Genomic DNA, 16455 nt, shown 5'->3' with positions numbered 1-16455 from the left:
AACTAAAAACCTTAACAATAAAAAATAAATAACCCAATTAAAATGGGCAAATGATCTGAATTTACACCGCTTAAAAGAAGAAATACAAATGGCCAATAAATATATGAAAAGATGCTCAATATTATTAGCCATCAGGGAAATGAAAATAAAAATTACAATGAGATACTACTCTCTTGACTCCAGTTAGAATGGCCATTAGTTTTTTTAAAAAGTAACAAATGCTGGGGAGTGTATGGAGAAAAAGGAAGTGTTACACACTGTTAGTGGAATGTAAAGTAGTACAGCCACTATGGAGAACAGCATGGAAGTTCCTCAAAAAACTAAATATAGAACTACCATATGATATAGCTATCCCACTCCTGGATATATATCCAAAGGAAATGAAGTCAGCATACCAAAGAAATGTCTGCACACCCATATTTATTGTGACTATTCACAATAGCTAAGATATAGAATCAGGGTGCCCACCAAAAGATGAATGAATACAGAAAATGTGGTATACATACACAATGGAGTATTATTCAGCAATACAGGAATGAAATACTTTCATTTGCAGCAAAATGAATGTAACTAAAGGACATTATATTAAGTGAAGTAAGTCAGGACAGACAAGCACCTCATGTTCTCTCTCATTTGTGGAAACTAAAAAGAGTTGACCTGAAAGTAGAAGAGTATTACTAAGGACTGGAAAGCTTGGGGGCGGGGCATGGAAGAAGGGTTGTTGAATATGATCAATGGACATTGTATGTGTGTATGGAAATATGACACTGAACCTCATTAATATGTAAAATATGTATTAATAACATAAATATATAAAAAAGAAAAATTTAAAACACAACAAAGTACAGTTGCCACACATCTAAAACAAAATGACAAAGAGGTGAAACAAAGTATTGGGCAGAATTATAATATTATTTATCATTCTTTCTTTTATATTTGGTACTCATTTCTTCATTGGAAATCTTTGCCTACCTCAGGGTCATAAAATGCTTATTTTCTTCTAAAAACTGTATTGTCTAAACTTCCACATTTCAATCTACTGTCCATCTGGGAAGGATTTTGATATGTGTGGTGTGGGTTAGGGTCAAAATTAATTTCTTTTATGAAGATAGCAAGATGGTCCAGCACCACTTAGTGAAAAGACCATCTTTTCTTCATTGCTCTGCAGTGCCTACTGGTTATCACATATGTGTGTGTGTGGGGGGGGTCCATTCCTAAACTCTGTATTTCCATTGATCTCTTTTTCTGTACTTGAATGAGTATTATACTGTCTTCATTATTGTGCTTCATATTAAGTCTTTATATCTGGGAGAGTAAAAGATTATTAAATTGGAAGCCAGGCATGACAGTGCACACCTATAATCCTAGGAAGTTGGGAGGTTGAAGCAGGAGGATTGCCAAGTCTGAGGCCATCCTCAGCAATTCAGCAAGACCCTGTCTCAAAATAAGAAATAAAAAAGGATGGGGATGTGGCTCAGTGGTAAAGATAAAGAGCCACTGGGCTCAATTCCTGGTACCACACAAACACCCAAAATGAGTGTTAAATTGGACTACATTAAAATTAAGGACTTCTGTTCATCAGCAAAATTAAGAAGGCACATTCCATAGTGTGAGAAGATAATTGCAATATGTGTATCTGAAAATGGTTAAATTTTTAAATATATTAAGAACTTCTAGAAATCAGTAAGAGTAAGAGCAAAAGGAACAGACACTTCCCAAAGAAGATCCAGCTGGCAAATAAGCTTATGAAAACAACTTCATTAGTTAGCAAGGAAATAGAAATTATACTACAATAAGATGATCTTCCATATCCTCCAGAAATGCTAAAATGAAAAAGATAGGAAATAACCAAGAGCTGGCAAGGATGCACAGCAACTCAAACTCGTAAATTGTTTGTTAGGAGCATAAAATAATACAAAATACTTTGGAAAATTAGTAGTATCTATAATGCTACACACATGCAGTATCTTATGACCCAACCTCCTAGGTATATACCCCCCAAAATGCAAACATGTTTACCAAAAGAGAAGTACAAAAATATTCATAGTAGTTTTATTTAAATATGAAAATTATATTGAAACTGTGGTATATATATACAATGGAGTATTACTCAGCTATGAAGAATAATAAAATTATGGCATTTGCAGGCAAATGGATGAAATTGGAGACTATCATGCTAAGTGAGATAAGCCAATCACAAAAATCCAAAAGACGAATGATCTCACTGATAAGGGGATGATGACACATAATGGGGGGTGGGTGGGGGGCAAGAATGGAGGAAGGAGGGACTGTATAGAGGGAAAAGAGAGGTGGGAGGGGTGGGGGGGAAGGAAAAAATAATGGAATGAATCAAACATCATTACCCTATGTAAATGTATGATTATGCAAATGGTATGCTGTTACTCCATGTACAAACAGAAACAACATGTATCCCATTTGTTTACAATAAAAATAAATTTAAAAAAATTAAAAAGAAAATTATGCAAATACCAACCTGTACTATACAGTCTTGCATCACTTAACAATGGAAATACATTCTGAGAGACATGTGTTAGCTGATTATGCTGTTGTAATATTATAAGAGTGTGCTTAAAGCCAGGCATGATGGCAAATGCCTGCAATCCCAGTGGCTCAGGGGGGCTGAGACAGGAGGATCATAAGTTCACGGCTAGCCTCAGCAACTTAGTGAGGCCCTAAGCAACTTAGCAAGACCCTGTCTCAAAATAAAAAAATAAAAAAAAGACTGGGGATGTTGCTCAGTGGTAAGTGCCCCTGGATTCAATTCCTGGTACCAAAAAAAGTGTACTTACCAAAATCTACATGGTATAGCCTAATACAAACCTAGGCTATATGGTATACATTGTCATATATGCAGTCCATTATTGATCAAAATGTCATATGCAGTGTATAATGTAATTATACAAAGGAGTACTATACAGCAATGAGAAAGAACAAATTGCTATACACAGCATACATGAATCTCATCTCATGAACATTATGTTGAGCCAAATAAATCATATCCAAAAGAGTAATGAAGCACTGCTGTGTAATTACATTTATATAAATTTCAAAAACAAAATAATTAATATATGCTGACAGAAATCAGGACATTGGTACCTCTTAAGAGAACGCTGGAAAGGAACATAAGGGGACTTCTTGAGAGTTACTATGGACATTTCTTCCTGTAGGTGGTGTCTATTCAGGTTTGTTCAGTTTGTTAGAAAATCATAGGCTACCCAGGCGTAGTGACACACTCCTGTAATCCCTGCAACTCAGGAGGCTGGGGCAGATGTATCACAAGTTCAAGGCCAGCCTCAGCAATTTAGTGAGGCTGTAAGCAAGTTAGTGAGAACCTGTCTCAAAATAAAAAATAAAAAGAACTTGGGATGTGGCTCAGTGGCAAAGCTCCACTAGGTTCAATCCCCAGTACTAAAAAAACAACAAAATCAGATAAACATGCAAAATGTGTATACTTTCTTATATGTTCCTATATTGCAAGAAGGACTTATTTGTTTTTGGTACTAGGGGTGGAGCCCAGGGACACTTTTCCACTGAGCCACATCCCCAGCCCTTTTAACTTTTTATTTAGAGACAGGGTCTCACTAAGTTGCTTAGAGCCTAACTAAATTACTGAGGCTGGCTTGAAACTTGTGATCCTACTGCCTCAGTCTCCCAAGTGGCTGAGATTACAGGTGTGCACCACCACACTCAGCAACATTATCTTATGTAAAGTTGAAACTCAGTGGTAGATCATGTGTGAGGCCCTGGATTCAATCCCCAAAACCACAAAACAATAAAATAAAAAAATAATAGCTGGGAATCGGGGTGGCACAAGACTATAATCCAAGTGAATCAGGAGGCTGAGGCAGGATGATCCCAAATTTGAGGCCAATCTTGGCAATTAAGTGAGATCTGGTATCAAAATAAAAAATAAAAGGACTAGGGATGTAACTCAGTATTAGAGTAACCCTGGATTCAATGTCCAGTACCTAAATAAATAAATAAATAAATAAATAAAGTTAGGCTGTAAACACGTTTAGAACTGGTGTCTTTTAAATTGCAAAATATCATTTTCTTTTCTCTGCTGGTATTTACCAAATGCTGGAGAGGATGCAAAGAAACTAGACCTCTCATACATTGCCAGGAGGAATACAAAATGGTACAGCCACTCTGGAAATTGTTTGGCAGTTTCTTTAAGAAAAATATTTACGACATGACCTAGCAATTGTCTGGGCATTCAGTCCAGAGAAATGAAATCTCATGTATACATAGAAAACCATACAGGATCATTTGTAGCAACATAATTTGTAACAGCCCCAAACTGGAAATAACCATAATGAAGCTGAATTGGTGAATGGTTAAACAAACTATAGATATCTGTAAAATGAAACACTATTCAGCAATAAAAAAATGAACTATTGTTAATAGCTACAATGTGGATGGTTTTTGAGGGCCTCCTGCTGGGTGAAAAAAACAATATTGGAAGGTCATATACTGTATAGTTTAATTTATATAACATTCTCAAAATGACAAAATTTTAAAGACAGGAAACAAATAGCCAGGCATGGTGGTACACATCTGTAATTCCAGCAGCTTGGGAGACTGAGGCAGGAGGATCATGAGTTCAAAGCCAGCCTCAACAATTTATCAAGGCACAAAGAAACTCACTGAGACCCTGTCTAAAAAGAAAAAGTAAAAAGGGTTGGGGACATGGCTCAGTGGTTAAGCACCCCTGAGTTCAAACCCTGGTTCCAAGAAAGAAAGAAAGAAAAAGAAAAGAAAAGAAAAAAGAAAAGAAAAGAAAAAGGAAAGAAAGAAAGAAAGAAAGAAAGAAAGAAAGAAAGAAAGAAAGAAAGAAAGAAAGAAAGAAAGAAAATGAAAAGGAGGAAGGGAAGGAGGGAGGGAGGGGAGAGAAAAGAAAGGAAGGAAGGAAAGAAGGAAGGGAGGGAAAGGAAAGGAAAGGAAAGGAAAGGAAGGAAGGAAGGAAGGAAGGAAGGAAGGAAGGAAGGAAGGAAGGAAGGAAGGAAGGAAGGAAGGAAGGAAGGAAAGAAAGGGAGAGAGAAAGCAAATAACTGGTTGTTGGTAGGGGTTATACATGGTGTGGGGGTAGACTCTAAAAGGGTAATAGTCGCTGTATCTTGATTGGGTGGGTAATTAAGCAAATTTACACACATAGCAAAATTACATAGAACTATGCACATAACTTGTAACAATGTCAAATTCTAAATTTTTATATATGATTTTGTAAAATGCAACCACTGGGGAAAACTGGATGAAGGGTTCACATAATCTCTCTATACTATGTTTGAAACTTCCTATCAATCTAATAATTATTTCAAAGTAAAAAGTTTGATACTTGCCTACCATGCACAAGGCCCAAGGTTCAATCCACAGCACTGCAACAACAAAAAAGTTTTAAAAAGTCATAATGACATTAGGCAATTTTATTGTATATTTTCTATAGTATGATGTAACAGTAGACAAAAAAGCCAAAGTGGATTTGAAAAACATAATCAATAAACTAGATTTAATACACATAAGTTGATTGTGCCTAATGAATATATAGTTATTCCTACATATCTGTGGCCTCTGCATCCCAGATTCAACCGAATGTAGATTTAAAGCATTTTTTTATTCCAAAAAGTACCAAAAAGTAAAACTTGAATTTCTTGCGTATTAAGCACCGTACTGAAACCACATGAATGAAGTGGTGAGTTATATGGATTACAAAAGCAATCGGTAAGTGTAAAAAGAAAGAAAATCCTACCTTGTTGACATGTACTATATAGCTATGCCGACAATGGTTGTGTCTGTACTGAGCATGTATAATCCAGTATAATATCTATTTACATAGCATTCCCATTGTATCAGGTATTAAAACTCATCTAAAGTCGGGTGCAGTGGTTCACGATTATAATCCCAGCAGCTCAGGAGGCTGAGGCAGGAGGATTGCAAGTTATAAGCCAGCCTCAGTAACGGCGAGGCACTAAGCAACTCAGTGAGAACCTGCCTCTAAATAAAATACAAAATAGGACTGGGATGTGGTTCAGTGGTTAAGTGCCCCTGAGTTCAATCCCTAGTACCAAAAAAAAAAAAAAAGTCATCTAAAGATGACTGAAAGTATACTGGAGGATATGTATACATTATACACAAACACTGCACCTTTATATATTTTATGTAAGGCACTTAGCATCCACAAATTTTGGTGTCTACAGGGGGTCCTGGAACCAATCCCTCATGGATACCAAGGGACAACTTCACAGTCTTCTCTGACTCATGGTATAGTTTACAAGCATTTTAAAAACAGGTGACTTGGACTCAAAGAAAAAATCTTGATAACTTTTAAAAATTAGAATTTTGGCAGACTATATTGACTACAACTCTGTAAAATCGGAAACATACAATAAAAGATAACCAAACTACCAAATCCAGTTTTCAATTAAGAAATGGGGCTGAAAATAAAGATCAGAGGTAAAGTGCTTGCCTAGCATGCACAAGGTCTGGTTTTAACCTTCAGCACTGGAAAGAAAGAAATAAAGAGAGAGAAAGAAAGGAGAAAGAAACTATGAACACATCAGGATTGAAGATGAAATTTTAAAACAAAATTACAGAACTCATATCAAATTCTGAGATATAGCTAAAGATACATTTAAAGGATATGATAGTTTGAAATGTTTATAATATTTAAAAAGAAATGTCAAAGTTAAATAATCTATTATACCTAAGAAATTAGGAAAAGACAGCAAAATATTCATGGGAAGTATGATGAAGATAAAAGAGAAAAAAAAAAACCTACACACATACACACATTCACTTATATCTATCTACATTCATGGCAATTTTAGGAATGAAAAAGGATTGATTGCCATAGGTAGGGAAGTATCAAAATAAATTAATGAAACATTATGTACAGTACCATGAAAATATAAAATCCCTAGCAAACATACTATCATCATTATTTCCCCAAAAGTAAAAATTTACAAAGATCAGAATTAGAGAACAATTTATTAAAATTTACCATTAAAAAAACAGTTCTAGAGAACAATTTATTAAAATTTACCATTAGAAAAACAGTTCTAAGTGTGTTTATAGCTGAACTTTAAAGAATATAATGTCTATGCCATTTTGCGGGGTACTGGGGGTTGAACTCAGAGGCATTCAACCACCGAGTCACATCCCCAGTCCCTTTTCTGTATTTTATTTAGAGACAGGGTCTCACTAAGTTGCTTAGGGCCTCACTAAGTTGCTGAGGCTGGCTTTGAACTCACAATCCTCCTGCCTCAGACTCTGGAGCCACTGGGATTACAGTCATGTACCAGAGTGCCTGGTCTTGTCTATGCCATTTTAACATAAAGATAAAATTTCCCAATTTCCTATTAAAAGCTGGCATAACCTTAATACCAACAATTGTTAAATATGGTACAAAACAAGAAAACAATGAATAATTGTCTTATGGTGGCAAAAATTCTAAATAAAATATTACTAACTCAAATTCAACTGAGACTCACTATAAAAATTTTCCTTAACCGAACAATTATTCCAGGAAGACAAGGATAGATCCACATTACATTATCAATATAAATCATAAAATGATTAATTAAGGAGATCAAACCATAAGGGTATTAATATCTAAAAGGTCTCTGACACAATTAAGAAGCCATTCCTAATAAAAATACAAATTAAAATAGGAACATATAAAAACTACAAAGACACCATCAAGAAAGTGAAAAGAGCTGGGTGTGATGGTATACGCCTATAATCCCACTACTGGGAAGGCTGAGGTAAGAGGATCATAATTTTGAGGCAATTTATCAAGACTCTGTCTCAAAACAAAAAATGAAAAGGACTGGGGATATAGCTCAGTGGTAAAGTACATGCCTACCATATATGCATCCTGAAGACTGCGGACAAAAAAAGTGATAGGACACTCACACAATAGCAGGAAATATAAACAAATTGCATATGTGATAAGGGACTTGTATCAAGAATATATTAAAGAACACTTACAGCTCAATAATACAAATAACCCAATTTTAAAACAAACAAATGATTTGGACAGAAATTTCTCTTAAGGTAATAGACAAATGGCCCTAAGATAGGAAAAGATGCTCAGCATCAATAGTCATTAGGGAAATGCAAATCAAATCATAAGGAGACATCATTTCACACCTAGCAGAATGACAAGAATAAAAAAGACAATAACATGTGTTAACTAGGATGCAACAAATTGGAATCATCATATGTTGCTGGTAGGACACAAACTGGAACAGCTATTTTGGAAAATAGTTTGGCAGTTCTTCAAAATGTTAAACATAGAGGCGCCATGTGATTTGGTGAAAGAGTTAAAAATATACCACTCTGGCCTCCCATGCTGATACAGGTTCAGAGGTTCAGAAAACATACACACACACGTACACACACAGAGACACGTAACACATATACACCTCTCCATCATATTGATTATTTTGAATTAAAGTCACTTGAAAAACAGCAGGTGCAAGATAATTCTGACCTTCATTCTGTTTCTTAAAAAGTAGGGGATAAAATTTCCATGTAAAAAGTAGGAATTTACCCAAAGGAAAGCAACATTGTTATCAACAAGGACAAGAAGTTGAGACCCAGAGAATTCTGTAGATTTTGTTAAAATAATTGTTTTAAGCCTCCACATAATTTCATCACTTTTTACAATTTTTTTCTTTGTCCAATAGAGTATAAAAGTATAAAACACTTTGACTCTGCTTGTTTGAGTTTTTTTTTCAGTGCTGGGGATTGACCCCAAGGTCTCTGCATGCTAGATAAGTGCCCCATCATTGAGTCACATCTCCAGACCATGTCTTCATTTTTTAATTGGTGCATTATAATTATATATAATAGTGGTATTCCTGGTTATATATTTTTACACTCACATAGATCTTCATTTCTTCATGAAAGTTCCTGCACCTTGTAAAACTTATATTTAGTAAATCTGTATGCTTTCCCCTTGCTTGTCTAATGTCAATTTAATTCTCAAGAATAGGCAAAAAGAAATCCTAGAAGAGAAGATGTAAAATTCTGTCTCACTCCCCTACACCAAAAATTTCATTCCTGGGTATCCATCCAAAAAAAAAGTCTACATAAAATTTGTACACTAATGCTCAGAGCAGCATTATTCATAACAGGTAAAAAGTAGAAACAATTCTGAACACGTACAGAATTGTTTTCTTGTCATTATTTTTAAACAATACAGTATATCACAGTTTTAAATAGCATTTACATTGTATTAGATATTTTAAGCTAGAGATGATTATACAGGAGGACTGTGAACATTATATGCAAATACTATGCAATTTATATAAGTGTTATGGTTTGGATGTGAGGTGTCCCCCAAAAGCTCATGTGTGAGACAATGCAAGAAGGTTTGGAGGAGAAATGACTGGGTTATAGCCTTAACCTAATCAGTGAATTACTCCCTGATGGTATTAAGTGAGTGGTAACTGGAGGCAAGTGAGGTGTGGCTGGAGGAAGTGGTTCATTGGGGGCATGGCTATGGGGTACATATTTTATATCTGGAGAGCAGAATCTCTTTCTCTCTGCTTCCTGACCACCATGTGAGCTGCTTCCCTCTGCCATACTCTTCCACCATGATGTTCTGCCTCACCTTGAGCCCTGAGGAATGGAGCTGGCCTTTTGTGGACCAAGACCTCTGAAACCGGGAGCTCTTAAATAAACCTTTTCTCCTCTGCAGTTGTTATAGTTGGGTCCTTTAGACACAGCAGTGAAAAAGGTGGCTAAAACAATAAGGGACTTGGGCATCTCAGGATGTTGGTACCTTCAGGAGGTCTTAGAACCAATCTCCCAGATACCAAGGGAGACTGTACTTCTAAAATAGTCAAACTCATGAAAACAGATAGTAGAATGGTGGTTGTCAGGAGCACAAAGGAAGAAAAAATAGGGAGTGGCTGTTCAACAGGTGTCTTAGTCCATTTTCTGTTGTGAGTAAAAAAAATAGCCAAGTCTGGGTAACATTAAAAAAAGGTTTATTCGGCTCACAGTTTTGGAGGCTTGAAAGTTCAAGGTCAAGTTGGCTCCATCAGTTTGGCCTCTGGTGAGGGCGTTATGGAAGATAGCACCACAATGGTGTGAGTCCATGCAGAAGAGATCACAGGGTGAGACAGGAAGCCAGAGGGATTCAGGGAGCAGGCTTGATCTTTCATAACAACTTGTTCTTATGGGAACTGAGGTCCCTCAAGAACTACATTAACTCTTTCTGAGGGTAGTACTCTCCCAATGATCTAACCACCTTTCACTAGTCCCCACTTCCTAAAGGTTCCACCATCTCAATACCACCACACCAAGGAACAAGATTCCAGCACCTTTGGGGAATACACTCAAACCATATCCAAATAATAGTAATGGGTATAAAGATTCAGTTACACAAGGTGAATAAGTTCTGAAGACCTGCTGTACAACATTGTCCCTATAGTTAACAATATTGTATAGTGCACTTAAATTTTTACAAGAAGATAGATTTCAGTAGATTTCATTTTAAGTGTTCTTACTATAATAAAAATTAATAAAATGAATAAAGTACTGATACATCCTATAACATGGATGAACCTTGAAAACAATATGCTAAGTGAAAGAACAGTCATAAAAGACCACATATATTATTATTTGATTTATATGAAATGTCTAAAATAGACAAAACTTACAGAGCCAGGAAGTAAATTAATGGTTGTCTGTGGCTGGGCTTTAGGGGTGAAAATATGGAATGAATACTAATGGATACAATGTATCCTTTGGGGGGAAAGAAACTATTTTGAAATTAGACTGTGGTGATGGTTGCATATTTCTATGAAAATACTAAAACTGTAGGTTTAAATGGGCAAATTTGATGATAGGTGAATGGTATCAATAAAGTTGTTTGGGCAAAAACATCATTTAGTCAGTAAGAGGCCAAGCATGGTTGCAAACTCGTTATCTGGCATGAGGTAAGTACTCAATAAACATCTGTTAAATGAATGAATGAATAAATAAATAAACAAACACCTTTCACTCTCAAATAAAAATGCTCAAGTGGGCTGAGGCTATAGCTCAGTGGTACAGTGCTTGCCTGGCACGTGTGAGGCACTGAGTTCGATCCTCAGCACTGCATAAAAATAAATAACTAAAATAAAGGTATTGTGTCCACCTACAACTAAAAATAGTTTTTTAAAATGAAATGCTCAAGTTTTTTCACTAACATTAGCGACTAGATAGTGATACCCTCTATCAAGTATTACTCAACATTGTTCTGAAAGCCACAGTTAATGGAAGACAAGATGATCAAAATAAATATTTGAAAGGAAGAGTATCATTTTTAATTTGATGTGATATGCTATCTAGGAAAATTAAGACAGTATAAAAAGCAACTACATCTCATATAACAATTTGATAGGGCTGAGGTTGTGGCTCAGTGGTAAAGCACTTTGCTTGCCTTACAGGTGGGAGGCACTGGGTTTGATTCTCAGCACCACATATAAATAAATGAATAATATAAAGGTCCATCAACAACTAAAACAGAAAAAGTATTATGCCACCTGCAATTCCCCTCAGTGCTTGACAAGGATTCCGCTGAGTAATAAAGGTGTTTGCAAAGTCTCATCGTATTGGGAATTTGGTTGCGGACTTTCCTTCCTTGCTTGCTTAATATGTGTAGGTTTACTATTAATATTTTATGTGTTTTCCCTGAAAACAGGGGTCTTAACAGAACCAGGATTAAAACACAAAAACCAGACTTCTAATGGAACAGTGATTTCAGATTTAGTCATTTGTAATGAAACTTTTCTTAACCAAGAACGTTATAAGAAAATACAAAAATAGATTCTAGCTGCCAATCCCCTGTTGACTACTCTCAGATGACATGAAGTATGTAAGTGAATAACTCCAACCCCATCAGGAACGATTAATAGGAACAGAAGAAATAAAGAAAATAGAGTTCCTACAGTTAAAACACCTTATGACAATGCTTGTTCAATTAATGGAAAGCCATGACATCCTTACAGAGGGATACCTCTTAAGCCCCTGAATTTAGACCCTCCTTTATCTCCCACAGGATATTTAGATGTAAAATCAGGACATGTTATAATCTGGTTTGAAAGTATACATACAAGAGTACAAGATATTCCATTTCTTAAAGATTAGGATTTGCTAAATGCTGTAAATATTATTGGCCACCTATCCCCCAAAGAAAAAGTTCCTCAATGATAAGTTCACTCAGTAGAAGATGATGTCATATTATTGTTAGCTTAAACTGTCTAGCACTTATTAACCACAGCAGTAGCCACACAACTGACATTTACTCAACCCTGCTGAACTTGCTTTAACCTTTATGATTAGTTAAGCAATATTAATATGTCTTATTGTTTAGTTATAGGTTATCACGAGTAAGCAATTACTAAAAATAATTAGAATACTTCATTGCCTGGTCTAGTAATGATTATAAAAGATATTTTTGTTATTTTTCCTTGTGATCTTTTTCTCTTCTGGAAAAACATGTGTAACTGTCAACCTTTTAATGTATAAAAAGCTGGCTGGGAAAAATAAAATTTAGAACATAGCATCCATTCCTTGAGTTTGTGTTGCTTTGTTCTCCACCTCGCCAACACCTACTCCATCACCTGTAACCACTACGACCCCTGTTAGGGCTGGACCCCAGCAAAAAAGAAAAAAAGAATTTGATAATTAGATTGGATAAGAAAATTGTAAAAGTCAACAGACTTTCTATGGAAATAGAAAAAATATGCTCTCCACAATGATGACAAAAACAAAGGTAAAATATCTAAGAATATACATCTTTTTAAAAGGTGCCAGATAATTCACAATAGCCAAATTACAGAATAAACCCAGATGCCCAGCAACAGATGAATGGATTAAGAAAATGTGGTATATGTACCCAATGGAGTTTTACTTAGTCACAAAGAAGAATGAAATAATGGCATTTTCTGGTAAATGGATGGAACTGTAGAACATCATGCTTAGTGCAATAAGCCAGACTCAGATAATGAGGGTCAAATGTTTTCTCTCATATGTGGAAGCTAAAGAAAAATAATTGAAAGAAGGTTGTTGGGGAGGGGATCATATACCATAAAGACACAGGGAAGAACAGTGGAGTAGGAGAATGAGAGTGACAGAGGAAAGATGGGAAAGGGAAAGATAAATGGAATGAATTTGACAATATCATGTTATATTCACATATAAAGATACCAAAGGGAATTTTACCTTTCTGTATATGTAGAAAAAAAGGAAGTTTAATGGAGTAGAGGAAGAAGAATAGGGGGAGGGAGGAGGGGAGGGAAAAGGGGAATGGGGCTTGAAATCAAAGTCCTTGCATGTGTAATTTTGTCAGAATAAACCAGATTACTATGTATAATTATGATATGTTCTAATAAAAAAATAAAAAATTATTGACTCACAGTAAAAAAAAAAAAAAAAGGTCCTGGACCTAAAACTAAAAATGCTATAGTTTTAATGAATATTTTTGAAACTAAATGAAATATTTTTAACATTTTTATGAAGAATAATTACTCAAGGATATTAAGGAAAACAACAAAAGCTCGATGTAGTGGTGCATACCTATAATTCCAGTGATTTGGGAGGCTGATGCAGGAGGATTGCAAGTTCAAGGCCAGCTTCAGCAATTTAGTCAGGCCCTAAGCAATTTAGCAAGACCTTGTTTCAAAATAAAAAATAAAAAGGGCTGGAGATGTAGCTCAGTGGTAAAGCACCCCTGGATTCAAAACCCAGTACCAACAACAACAACAACAAAATAAAACAGCAAAAAAAGAACAGTGAGAAACACTAGCATTATTTGACATCAAAACTATTTCCAAAGTCAATATAATTTTTAAAAAGGAGTAAATATATATATGTCAGGAGAACAAATTAGAGTTCAGAAATAAAACAATATAGCTAAGTAGGTTGGTGTATGCCTGTAATTCCAGTGACTCAGGAGGCTGAGGCAGGAGGATCATAAGTTAGAGGCCAGCCTGGAAAATTTAGTGAGAACTTGTCTCAAAAAAAAAAAAAAAAAAAAGAAGACCTGGGGATGTAGCTTAGGAGTAGAGAGCATCCCTGGGTTCGATCCCAGTACCATTTTTTAAAAAAAGGAAAAAAAAAGAAAGCAATATACATTTGGGAATTCGTGTGACAGAAGTAACATTTAACTGAGTTAGAAAAGAGTATTCATTTAATGATTGGTGCTGGCAAACTCGTTATCCAAATTAAAAATACAAACTGATCTCATTTCCTACCACACACCAGAATAAATTTCAGTTAAAGTTTAACTTTAAAAATTATAACAATAAAAATTTTAAGTAACTTTAGGCCATATATTTATTTAAGCAAGACATGAGGAGAACTATTACACAAGAACCTGAAAAGGAAAAAGATAGATTTATCTAATCAGATCAAGTTTAACATTTTTCTAATTATACCTAAGTACACCTTTCAAAAATCAAGATACAGAGATAAAGAAATATAGTTATGATAAATGGCAGAAGATAAATATATCACAAATTAATAAGACAAATCACTTTAGGGAAAGAAAAGCAAAAGATATGAAAAAAAATTTTTAAACATATTTCAATACATATTCAAACAACAGTTTTCAGGAAAATGCACATCAAAGCAAACTAGGTACATTTGTCTTTGCCTCTCAAAATTGGGAAAATAAAAAGCAACACTGTTCAGTGTGAGAGAGGATCTTGGAGTAAGCCCTTCCATATGTTTCTGGTGAGAATTCCAATTTTATGAAAGTTTTGGAAAATGATTCAGTGGTATGCTTTGAACTTAAAAACATCCATTCCTGCACCTAATGGCCATGCAAATGACAGTCTCTGGCTACAATTTAGAAACTAGTGACAAAAATGACAGTTTTGGGAAATTCAAATCTCATATCTAAATAACACAGGGATCAAAGAGGAAATCAAAACAGAATTGAGAAAACACTAGAAGTAAGCTATGGTGGAAATGCTACACACTGAAACTTGTGACATGTAGCTAAAGTGTTCTTAGAGAAAAATTCATAAATGCAATGCTTATAATTATAAAAGAAAATGATCAAATAGTAACGAGTAAACATCCAATTAGGAATTTAAAAATTAGAACAAAGAAAAATCCCAAAGAAAAATAATGAAGACAGGGGCAAAAATTAATAACAAAGAAAGCAAAGATACACAAGGAAAATCAAAGTCAAGAGTAGGTTTGTGAAACGACCTTAACTCAGACATAAATAAAAGCTGTGGATCTAATTCTATAGGCCCGTATTAAGTAGTCCCAAATACACATTCCGTTATCCCACAGAAACCTTAGCCACCCACCCAATAAACCCAATTCCATACCCCAATGACCTCTACCAATCTGCAGAGATTCCTTATGGACTCCTCATCACTCATAGACATCCCATTATTTACCATAGAGACTCCTGCATCACTCACGCCAGGGTTCCCTTCACTCATGCCACAAACCCCAGTCACTCACTCTCTGCACCTCCCCATAAGGGGCTTCAGAGAAACCCCATCACTCACCCTACAGAGTACCATCATTGATAGGAAATCCAGGTCATAACACCCTTATAATAATCTCATCTCAGTGTTAACTGGTCGTCAATCTGCCTGTTAAACTCACTCCTACAGTCTTAAGACCTGAAACTCTTTCGAGGGACCCTTGAATTTCTGGACTTGCACTGCACATGCTCAGTGTCAGCTTCGAAGCAGTCGCTGGCCCACAATTACACCTGGTGCACTTACTCGGCATCAGTGCGTGAGTGTGCGTGAGTGTCAGAGGAGAGGCGGGCTTTCCAATTTTCTTCAGTGATTTTGTCAAGCAAGGAACATGGCTGTCCCTTTGGGATTGCCTCTACGGGAGCCGCCATCTTGGAAGACTGGTCATTTCGGCTGCAGAGGCCAAGCTTCCCCTCCCTGTTTTCCCAGTGTAATTTGTCGGGGCCAAGCGATAGACTGTGGACTGTACCACTGGGCTTCTCTTCCCTACTCCGCAGCCTGTAGGAGTTAATTGCCTCAGAGACTCTGGCAGCCCGGCACTTTGCCTTAGCGCTCAGGGTACCAAGGCCTTGAGTCGTCCCCCACACACACCAGAAGCCTAGGCTCCTTTAAGCGTCGTCTGGCACCACCTCCTCCCCTCCCCTCGGCGGGTCCGGAGGCTGACCCGCCCCTCCCCAGCCCCCGCCCCCGCCCTCGCCCCGCCACACTTCTCTGTGGAACCAGGCAGCCCTTCCCGGGTAACCGGACCTTGGCGCCCTTCCGAGCCCACCTGGTGGCGTCTCTGTAAGAAGATGACTCCAGCCTCGGAAGGGGCCGTAGGTTGCAGGAAATGCCCGGCGTCTCAGCTGTCACTGAACCTGTACAGTTGCCTGAGGCGGGGCGGGGGCGAGGTGGGGGGTCGTACGTGTCAAACATAGGCCAGGAAGCGGAAGTC

At 36.5% G+C, this 16455-nt stretch overlaps 1 protein-coding gene across 4 annotated transcripts in view; it reads right to left on the bottom strand.

Annotated features, from left to right (window-relative positions):
* The window catches only part of ZNF41 (zinc finger protein 41), a 56313-nt gene extending 40188 nt beyond the window's left edge, over positions 1-16125 (bottom strand). Inside the window, exons 1-2 of one of the 4 annotated variants that reach the window (XM_079123510.1) lie at positions 15768-16123; positions 5365-5396 (exon numbers count right to left, since the gene is read on the bottom strand). The gene's annotated coding sequence lies outside the window, so the exon portion shown is untranslated. The other 3 variants (XM_079123511.1, XM_079123508.1, XM_079123509.1) reach the window with 3 other exon arrangements.
* Positions 16126-16455: the final 330 nt, after the last annotated feature.

The sequence above is a fragment of the Sciurus vulgaris genome (assembly GCF_902686455.1).
Source record: "Sciurus vulgaris genome assembly, chromosome: X".
Lineage (NCBI taxonomy): Eukaryota > Metazoa > Chordata > Mammalia > Rodentia > Sciuridae > Sciurus > Sciurus vulgaris.
The sequence above is the reverse complement of the archived record's forward strand: the minus strand, read 5'-3'. Positions and strand labels throughout refer to the sequence as shown.